Source organism: Quercus lobata, chromosome 7, assembly GCF_001633185.2.
Source record: "Quercus lobata isolate SW786 chromosome 7, ValleyOak3.0 Primary Assembly, whole genome shotgun sequence".
In the NCBI taxonomy this organism is placed as follows: Eukaryota; Viridiplantae; Streptophyta; class Magnoliopsida; order Fagales; family Fagaceae; genus Quercus; species Quercus lobata.
The window spans coordinates 48,594,615-48,604,461 of NC_044910.1; the positions used below are offsets into that span (position 1 = coordinate 48,594,615).

The following is a 9,847-nucleotide window of genomic DNA, read 5'->3' on the forward strand; positions in this document are numbered from 1 at the left end:
TGCCCTCTCCATTATACAAGCTGTCAATGAAGGTAACGTAGGTGGTGACTTTGGGCACATTATTCAGAACATAAGGGACCTTTCTTTGTCTTTTTCTTGGTGTTTATTCCAGCATCTGAACCGGAATGGCAACAGAGTTGCCCATGATCTTGCAAAAGAAGCTAGGCGGTCTGGTGTATCTCAAGTTTGGAAAGGTGTTGTTCCAAGTGTTGTTGAAATTCTCATTTGTAATGAACGTGGCTTGTAACTGCTCTGCAGTTTTGCTCTCTGTTGTAACTTTGTTTCTATTGAATGAATGCTTATATTTTCCCATCAAAAAAAAAAAAAAAAAAAAAATAATATTATAGGTTAAAAAATAATTTTTTTTATGATGTAACGGAACTTTACTCACATTAACTGCACATCGCAAAATATACTATACACTAATTCCTTAACAATCAAATATGAAATTTTTTTATGTACTACTCAAAACAAAAAATACAACAAAGATGAAAAAGTAATGCTTTTATGTACTGTTTTGGCACAAAAAAAAAAAAAAGGAAAATTTTGTTTGTCTTTTTGTCTATGAAAGAAAAGAAAAAATATCTTCTTTGCCTTGCCTATGATATTTATTATTCCCATTTGGAATTTCCAAATAGGTGGATAAGATTTGCAGCTTTATACTAATTGGATTTCAGAGGAAAATAATTCACATCATTCCAATTTTGGAATGATGTGAATTATTTTCCTCGTGAATTATTTTCCTCTGAAATCCAATTAGTATAAATTGGAATGATGTGAATTATTTTCCTCTGAAATCCAATTAGTATAAAGTTGCAAATCTTATCATTACTTTTGCCTGTCTTTTTTTTGGGTCCATATCAATTTGGCTTCAGAATCGTTGAGCTGATGTGGTTGTGGTTGCGGTTGTTCACAACAGCCCACCTGTAGATAAGAAACTAAAAATAAAGTACTAAATTTCAGGTTGCGTTTCTTAGAAGTTAATTAAACCCACGATGATAGGTGTTCTTTAATAAATTTGGCCACCTATCTTGTAAATATAAAAATATTTTAAGACAAGCCATTGTAGCATACGTGTAGAAATTATTTTTTTGAAATGTAATAAGTCAACACTATTTTTATAATATTTTCATAACAAAATCATAAATAATAAGTTGTTATTAGTTTTAATTTAAATTTACTACTAAAATTATTTTTTTCTATTAATAATAACATGTGATGATTTACCACTTATAATCTATTATCAAAGTAGCCTGAAATCCAAAATAAAAATACCTAAATTTTCCTTTGTTCATGATACATGCGTCAAGTCAAACGTCTCAATATTCAAGGCAAAGGGGATGATAATTTTTTTTTTTTTGTAAGAGTGTTTCAATCTATGACGTTTGTTCCTGATGATAGCTCTTTATCATTAGACCAATATACCAATCAGTTTTTGGTGTAGACAAGAATTAAATCCCAAATTTTTTATACAACTATCAGAGATTTTACCAATTAAACTAACTAGAACCCACAAAAAATAATATAATTACGGACCTACTAGATGACAATTTGGTGATTTGGTCCAATAACGTCCGGAATTGAAATTATCATAATTGAGATGTAAAATAGTTAATTGCAACCTGTACCAATCAGTCAGTCCATTTTTTTTTTCCCCTCAAATCAATCATTCACTCCATTTGTCACTGAGATTTGGATGAAATATTGTTTTAACTTTTTATAAAGACCCCTTCAAAAAAAAAAAAAAAAACTTTTTATAAAGATATTTGGAGGAATATAACAATAATTTCTTTGTCCAGGCTCAAAACTATAAAACTAGGTAGTAGGTAGTCATGACGTTAATAATCAAGCTAACCAGCCTAACATGATAATCAGGTCAACGTTTAGGCATCCATAAACTGGAATGAGTAATAACTAGAACACCCATTTAGATATCTCGTAGTTAGTACCTTATTTGCACAGAATAACAAAAATATATAATTTGTGATAATTTTTATGCTAAATATATGACAAAAGAAAACTAAAATGCGTTATAAAAAATTAAAAGCTAACTTCTTAAAAAAAAAAAAAAAACTAATTTTGGTAAATTAGAAGGGGGAAAAATGAGACAAAAAGCAAAAACTTTTAGTTAAAAGCGAGTAAAAGTTTTTGCCAAAACAGACGTGTTGTGTCTAATCCTAAGTCTTTTTTTTTTTTTTTTTTCTTCTTAATAACTCTAGGAATAGAATAAAATTTACAAAATATTTCATAAATGTTGTGATGACAAATTTTTTTTTTTTTTTAATTTTAATGAGAGATGATAAATTGTTAATGGTAGATGCATAATGTTAGTAGTAGATCTATATAAAAACCAATAAAACCTGCCAATTTAATTAATGTGAAAATAATTGTATATGTAGCCTTATTCTTCTTCTTTTTTTCCTGATAATCCCAAGTCATTGAGTTCAAGTTTTCTAATGACTTGAAAGATACTTTAGGAGGCATTTGGTTCACTATAATGTACTCTTAATGATGCACATTACGATGATGTGATATTAAGATTTCTGGTTTATTTTATTTTTCTATTACCATAATTTAAAATTACAAAAAATGTCACATTATTTTAATCTCATCACCTTCGTTTTCAAAAAAAAATCTCATCACACTGGGAGATAGAAATTCTATTCTTGTATTAAGATTTCATTAATGTAAGATTACAATAATGTAATATTATAACGTAATGTAACATCAAGGCAAACTAAACATCCCTCTCAAATGATTTTTCTCTTTAATTACCATAATTCCATAGTGAATAAGTATATTAATCGATATTAATAGCATTCGTGCCTTCTCATTAGTCACCAAATCAACTCACACAATGCCTACAATGAATACGGTCTCATTAGTCTCCAAATCAACTTGCACGATGCCGAATCAATGAATATGGTTTGGTTTCATTTGTCACCAAGATAACTCGCATAATGACCCCATCAAGAATGGTATCCATATATTAAGCCTTTGATTCTTTTAGTAAGGTGATCAAAGATCAATGTACCTCAAAGATCAATGGGCCTGAAAACTGCCTGAAGAAGGAAATTGTTGCTGCGTATCCATAATTGATTGATATGGATGTTTTTTTTTTTTTTCACTCCTAATGCATCGTCAAATAGATTCGATTGATTAAGACAAAGATTATTTTCCCTAACTCAAGAAGTGAGTCGTGAATTACACCCTGAGTGGTTAAAACTTAAAATCCATTATTTGATTGCACCTTTAAGAATAGTAGTACCTACTGCTAGTTCTAGCCTGATAAATAATAGGGTAAATTACACCAACTTCTTTTCAAATTTATTGAGTTGATCTCTCAAACTTTTGTAAAAATGACACTCCCTCTTGAGGTTTTTATAAATTTTATAGATAAATCCATGCATGACTTTCTTTACGACATATATTGTTAGGGTTTTAGGCTCAAGTTGTGCCAAAAATTAACAATTTTAAACCAAATAGTTAATGAGTCCACTTATTAATTTTTTGGTTCTCAATTGGTTAAATCAAACAACATGCCACAATGGTTAAATCACCCATGAGACAACAAGATGATGACCCATGAAAAACCAATAGAATAACTTGTGCAACAACAAAAAATGATGGGGAGGGTTTAACCTTACAATCCTAAGGTAAACAAAATTCACTAGAATAAAATTGAAATTTATACAATAAATTTAATCCCAAATCTATTGATATCTCATGTAATAATTACTAACGTAACCTCATGCAGTTCCAAACCCATGGACTCTTCTATTTTGGAATTTTTTGCAACCTCTTGCTCAGAGTACCCACTTGAAGATTTGTACCAACAACTTCGATGAAACTGCATTGTAGCAACTTCACTTCAATCACTGGGAGCATGTTTGGTGATATTGTTCTAATAATATTATTTGTATTTTTTGGAAATACATGTGGAAGAAAAAATGTGTAAAAATACGTGTAATATTACTTAAAACTGAAAATATGTGTTTAAACACATGTATCAAACTGGCCTAGATCTTTAGAACTTAAATTGGATCTTCGACTGATGCTCCTAAAGATTTGGGAAATCTCCAATGCTCATGTACAAAATACAACTCCCAAAAGTCTCGAAAAACATACTCTAAGATTGCTTTTATATCACTCCCCTTTGAAGGTTTTTATGAATGAGTAGCAATCTTTTTTCTAAATATTGAATATTTTGTTAGTGAAGTATCATCGTGAGAGGGCAAGAACTTATATGTTGCATTTATAGACACCTTAAGCAAGAGAGTGTCATTTATACAAATGTTGAGGGTAGTGTTTAAATCTCAATTGAAGTCTTTTTTTTATAGAAGAATTTCAAGTGAAGTCGGTGTAATTTACCAAAAAGAATATATATATATATATATATATAAATGTTAATTGAAGTTGTTTTTTTTCCTCTGAATTTAAATTGCTAGTTTTGGTATTGCAAGCATTAAATTTATTAAATCACAAACCTCTCATGCATATTTTTGTTTGGATTTTTATCGATATGATATGTCAATATCCCCTTAAAAAAGTATGATATAGTAACAAAATAAAAGTTCATTACAAAATAAGCAAAAAAATATTTAAGTAACTTTTTAACATAGGGATTCCAATTGTGCTCCAGTAATAACATTGTAACAAAAATTTGAAAAAAGTATCATAGAACATTTTCCTTTACAATTTTTGGTAACCCATTTTTGCCAAATATCTGCACATCCATTCGCCTCCTGACAAATGTGTTTAATGGTAAGTTGGTAACCTGCTATGGTTTTTCTAGCTTGTTCTTGCTCATACACAATATTTGATATCAGAGTTCAGAGGTGGAGGATGCTTGTTAGTAGAGTTGTTTTTTTTTTTTTTTTCAATAATTTTTTTTTGTTAGTAATTAGCCAAGTTGAAAGAAGTAATTAATCAATTTCTAACATTTATTTTTTATTTTTTAATATATATATATACTAAATCTAATTGTATATGTATGTGAAATTTCTTCTTAGAGACTTAAATCTCGGCTTTTACTCCTCCCACAACCCACAAGCACTTATACTTGTAGAGTAACCATCGTATCAAGGGTGTGCGGTGGTTCTAACATTTATTTCTTAAATCCCCTTTACTAGGCTAAATTTAAACCAAATCTAATGGCCCAAAATTCCACTAATATAAATAATTTTTTTAAAAAAAATCCTCAATTATACTACTTGACCAACTTTTTTTTTTTTTTTTTTTTTTGAGAAGGACTTGACCAACCTATTTGAAGAGAAAAGCCTATAATCCATTGTCTATTTTCATTCCCAATAGAGTATCATCTTTTGTTGCTGTATGTTTAATTTTGTCTCTCAGGTGCATGCAAGTAAAAAATTGAAAACTCAAACTATACTTATTTACTTTTATTAATCTTGAAAGGCAGTAGTACAATTTCTTAAAAATGCAAAACTTTAAAACCCTTCAACAATCCACGTATTTGAGTGATAGCTTGGTGATACCAACATCCTCCGAGGTGCCTAGTATTTTGGATTCGAATCCCCTTAACAAAGCCAAGATTTCGAGTGGGAGGACAGAGCTCGTCACCAAAACTCACCATACTCACCAATCACCATTTGTATATTTCTTACAGTTTATAAATTTATTAGTTCTAGCACTAGGACACTAGCAGTCATCAATAAATGTGGACAAACTAAATTTATGTATACTCAATTTATAAATTTATTTTTTTCTCAATTTATAATTTCATTAGTTTTTAATTTATAAATTTATTTGTTCTTACTTTCTTAATTCTAGCACTATAGTGTGTGTGATGTTTTTAATTTGTTGAGTTTGTGTGGACATTTTTATTTCATTATGCAATTGTTTTTGTCTCTTTGCTTTTCTTTGATAAAAAATTCTAAACTAAAAATCAAATATCACATAACTTTATTAATTAATTTAACCATATGGTCCACACCCACACCCATTGCTCAGCTAGACTGCTATCCATTTATTTTTATTTTTTTTATAGAAAAAAAAACTTTATTACAGAAGTTGTTTAAAATTAATTTTGATGGACAGTTTTTAAGGCAGAAAACAGAGCTGGGGTTGATGTGGTTAAAACAATTCTTATCTCAGCAATTACCTCAAGCCTATCAAACTATTGAGATTGAAGCCTTTGTTACTACTCGAGCTCGAGCTGTCCAGATTGCCGCAGAGATTGGTATTTCTCATGCTATTTTGGAAGGAGATTCTGAGTTGGTTATGAAGGCTTTCTTATAGAAAGGTACTTCTTTATTTGCTTCCTATGGTTCTCTGATTCATGATGCAAATTTTTCTCTAGTTCATTTTCCTAGTTATATTACTCTCATATTAAGAGAGAAGGTAACAATTGCTCATAGTCTGGCTCGATATGTAATTAATGTCCCAAATTTACTAGTATGGAAAGAGAATGTTCAACCACAATTCCTTCTTCTAATCCAGGCTAATATAGCCGGCTTTTCTTAATAAAAGTTCTTGTCTTTTCCTTAAAAAAAATGGAATACAACTTCCAAATTGGATGGTAGCTCTTCTACCCAAACATCTAGACCTACAAATAAACTACCCTTCTTGCAGGGGCATGCGCTAAACAATTACCCACCCTTTTAACATGCTTAAAATTAAACCATTGTAAAGAACATGCTAAGAGTTTTGTCTCTTCAATAATGTTTCCATGCAAAGCCAGGAGTGAGGGAAGATCTGCTATCTCTCAAAGCCGAGTTGACCAAAGGAGAATCAACTTCAAATTCGAGCCTATGCAAACCAAGATCCTTGGCAAACTGAACTGCTGTACAAGCTGCAAGAGCTTTAAAAAATACAACAGAATTGGGAAGGGAAAGCTTTTGACTCATAGCAGCAATGACTAAGCCATTAGAGTCCCGAATAACAACCCCAATACCTGCCATAGAGCTCTTAGAGAAGATAGCCCCATTGAAGTTGCCAATCAAATGCACAAAAATTTTCTTTACCACTTCTCTTATTAAGTTTAAGTTTTGAAGGGGAAAAAAATTCAGCAGTTTTTGGGAAGTTATTTAATCCAAAATCTTGCATTTCTTGAAATCTGAGTACTCAAGAAACTAATTCTCCCCAAAAAAACAAAAAAAAAAACCCAAGATAATCCTAATCATGATAAATCATATAACGCTAACATTGAAGAGGAGAGAATCCTTTTGCAAAAGCATAATCATGGTCGTCTCTCTACAAGATGGAGAGATCCTTTTCCTTATAGGAATAGGACAATCCTTATAGTCTTATACAAGAAATATTTCCTACAATAAGCAAAATCACTCTTTCGGGATTGGTAATTCACAAAGAAATTGCATCAGGATAAGTCATATAACGCTAACATTGAAGAGAAGGGAAAGAAGAGTTACAATGCTACGCGAAGATCACAAAACAATAAAACCCAACAAAGTTTCCGAATATTGTGAGAATGGTACCAATAAAAAGACGCCGCAAAACCCTAAATTCCTGTTCAACTAGGATGCAGACATCGGCTGCTATGATGGTTAGCTGTGACTATGAAGATCTCTTAATATAGATTTTTATGCATCTTTCTGTGAAGCCTCTTATCAAATTCAAATCGGTATGCAAGCAATGAAATTCTATTATATCTGATCCACAATTTATAGTCAATCATGCTTGTAAAAAACCTAGGCCTAATGGGTTATTGTTAAAAACTCTGAACTACCCATCACTTTCTTTGGTACCTCTTGAGGTTTATCATCCTCCTAGTGTCTTCACAAGCCAATTTCTCAACGACCCAGATATTGTAATCTTATATTCTTGCAAGGACTTGTTGTGTTATTCAGTGTCCAATAATCTTGATGTAGTACTAGCACATAATCTTGATGATTCTATAAGCACTTCTTATTTCATTTGTCATCTTATGTTGGGGCATTCCACGAGAATCTATGCGTTTGATAAGCCATCAGTAGCAAATTTGAGAGCAGTGAATATTACTTTTGATCCTTAAAAGTCTATTCATTATAAGGTTATCATTTTTCGTCAAATTTCTTCATTAGAATTAAACCGGCTAATTAAGATTGAGATATATTCATTAGAAACCAGATCTTGGAAGTCTATCAATGAAGATCTTATCGTGCCATATGATGTAGGATTCAACAATAAAGGGGTTTATTGGAATGGTGCAATTTTTTGGTATGATAGCAACAAGGTTGTGATTTTGTACTTTGATTTAGATAAAGAATGTCAAAATAGAATGCCAAAACCAAAGATGAATTTAGAGTATTTTGGAGAGTCAAGTGGCTGTTTACATCTCATTACAACGTGCATGCCTTCTTCTTGAAGAATGGGCTTTTTCTTCTTGATTTTTTTTTTTTTTTTCCGGTATGTCGCTCCGCGAGCAAAGAGACCAAGTGGGCTGTGGTGATGTCAGAATTTGCACCTATTTGTATCTATTTAGTGATCAGTCCGCTAGTTTCTTTGATCCCACTCAGTGTTCCGTTTCCATTTGCTTCCAATAGTTCGACCTATCTAGAAAAATGGTTGGCTTCGGTGATGCCAGAAGTCTTTTCGATATATGATTTTATCCTGTTTGCAATTTACTATCTATAAGAATGAGATGCAAAGAGACAAATTAGATTGGTTTGTGAAATACAATGGCGATCTTAATTTTGTGACACTTAAATTCCCAAAGATGGAAGGTGGTCGCACTTAAAATTATGTGTACCGTCTCTTGTGCTTAGTTGAAGGAGAAAAAAAGGAGGAAAATCTTTTGGAGTTGAAGGTGCTTTGTGATTTGCGGCGGGCTAGAAGAAGTTTCAGTGCTCCAGCAATAATGTTAAAGAGGTTCAGAACTTATGAATACATAGAGACCCTTGCTTGCATTTTAGCGTTGTACTTTTTTGAGCTTTGTGATTTGCTCTTGGACAATTTTTTTTTTTTTTTTTTTTTTGAGGTAAAAGATAGAAATTGTATTGATTTAAAGTAATTTAAAAGGAATTACAACATGTCATTGAGCATGGCTGGGATTTCATTGTGCCATGTCCTATTTGTTGAACTACATAAAGAAAATTGTACCAATCTCTTAACAGCTTTTAGTATATTGGATCTAGATGGTGCAACCCAATAAATGGATTTGAAGGCTTCCTTATCAGCACTTGCTTCTTCAAGAATTTTCAGCTATGGACCCTTTACTTTAATTTACAAAAATTAAAGTCTCAATTAGGATTTTAATTTGGTTGAGTTTTATTGGTCTAATATTTTGGAAACTTTGGTATATGTGGGAAAAATAGTGTACAACTAATTAAAAAAAAACCAATTATTGTCATAAAATTTGGGTCTTTTAATAATTAAGGGTAAGAGGATTCACATAAGTCCATCTAAAATTAATAAGCATAAATCCCACAATTTGCCCAACTAACTCCAAAAAATACTCACATCAACACATGCATAGTTGGGCAAAATAAGATTCTAGTTATAGTAACCTTGTAGATATACACGATTAATATTTATAACTTTATATACAAATAATGTAATGTAAAATAAATAATATAATGTGTTTTTTTTTTTCTTTTTAAAAAGTAGTTATATTAAAAAAAAAAAAACCCAAGTTCTTTTTTTTTTTTTTTTTGATAGGAAAATACTGAAATACCATTAAAGATAAGAGTGAGAAACTACAGATATGTCATGAGCACACGCGTGCTCAAGAAAGCTAGGACATTCCTCTAACCAAACTACATAGTTCTCAGTCTCTTTAGCAAACTGTGCTAACAAGTGAGCAGGGACATTTCCTTGTCTTTTTACATGAGAGAAAGCAAAACTCCTAAAGCCAGATACAAGTTTCATTGTTCCTTCCAGCACGTTT

At 31.1% G+C, this 9,847-nt stretch overlaps 1 pseudogene; it reads left to right on the forward strand.

Moving 5' to 3' along the window:
* The first annotated feature begins 7,450 nt into the window (after nucleotides 1-7,450).
* LOC115952166 lies at nucleotides 7,451-8,698 on the forward strand (annotated as a pseudogene).
* Nucleotides 8,699-9,847: the final 1,149 nt, after the last annotated feature.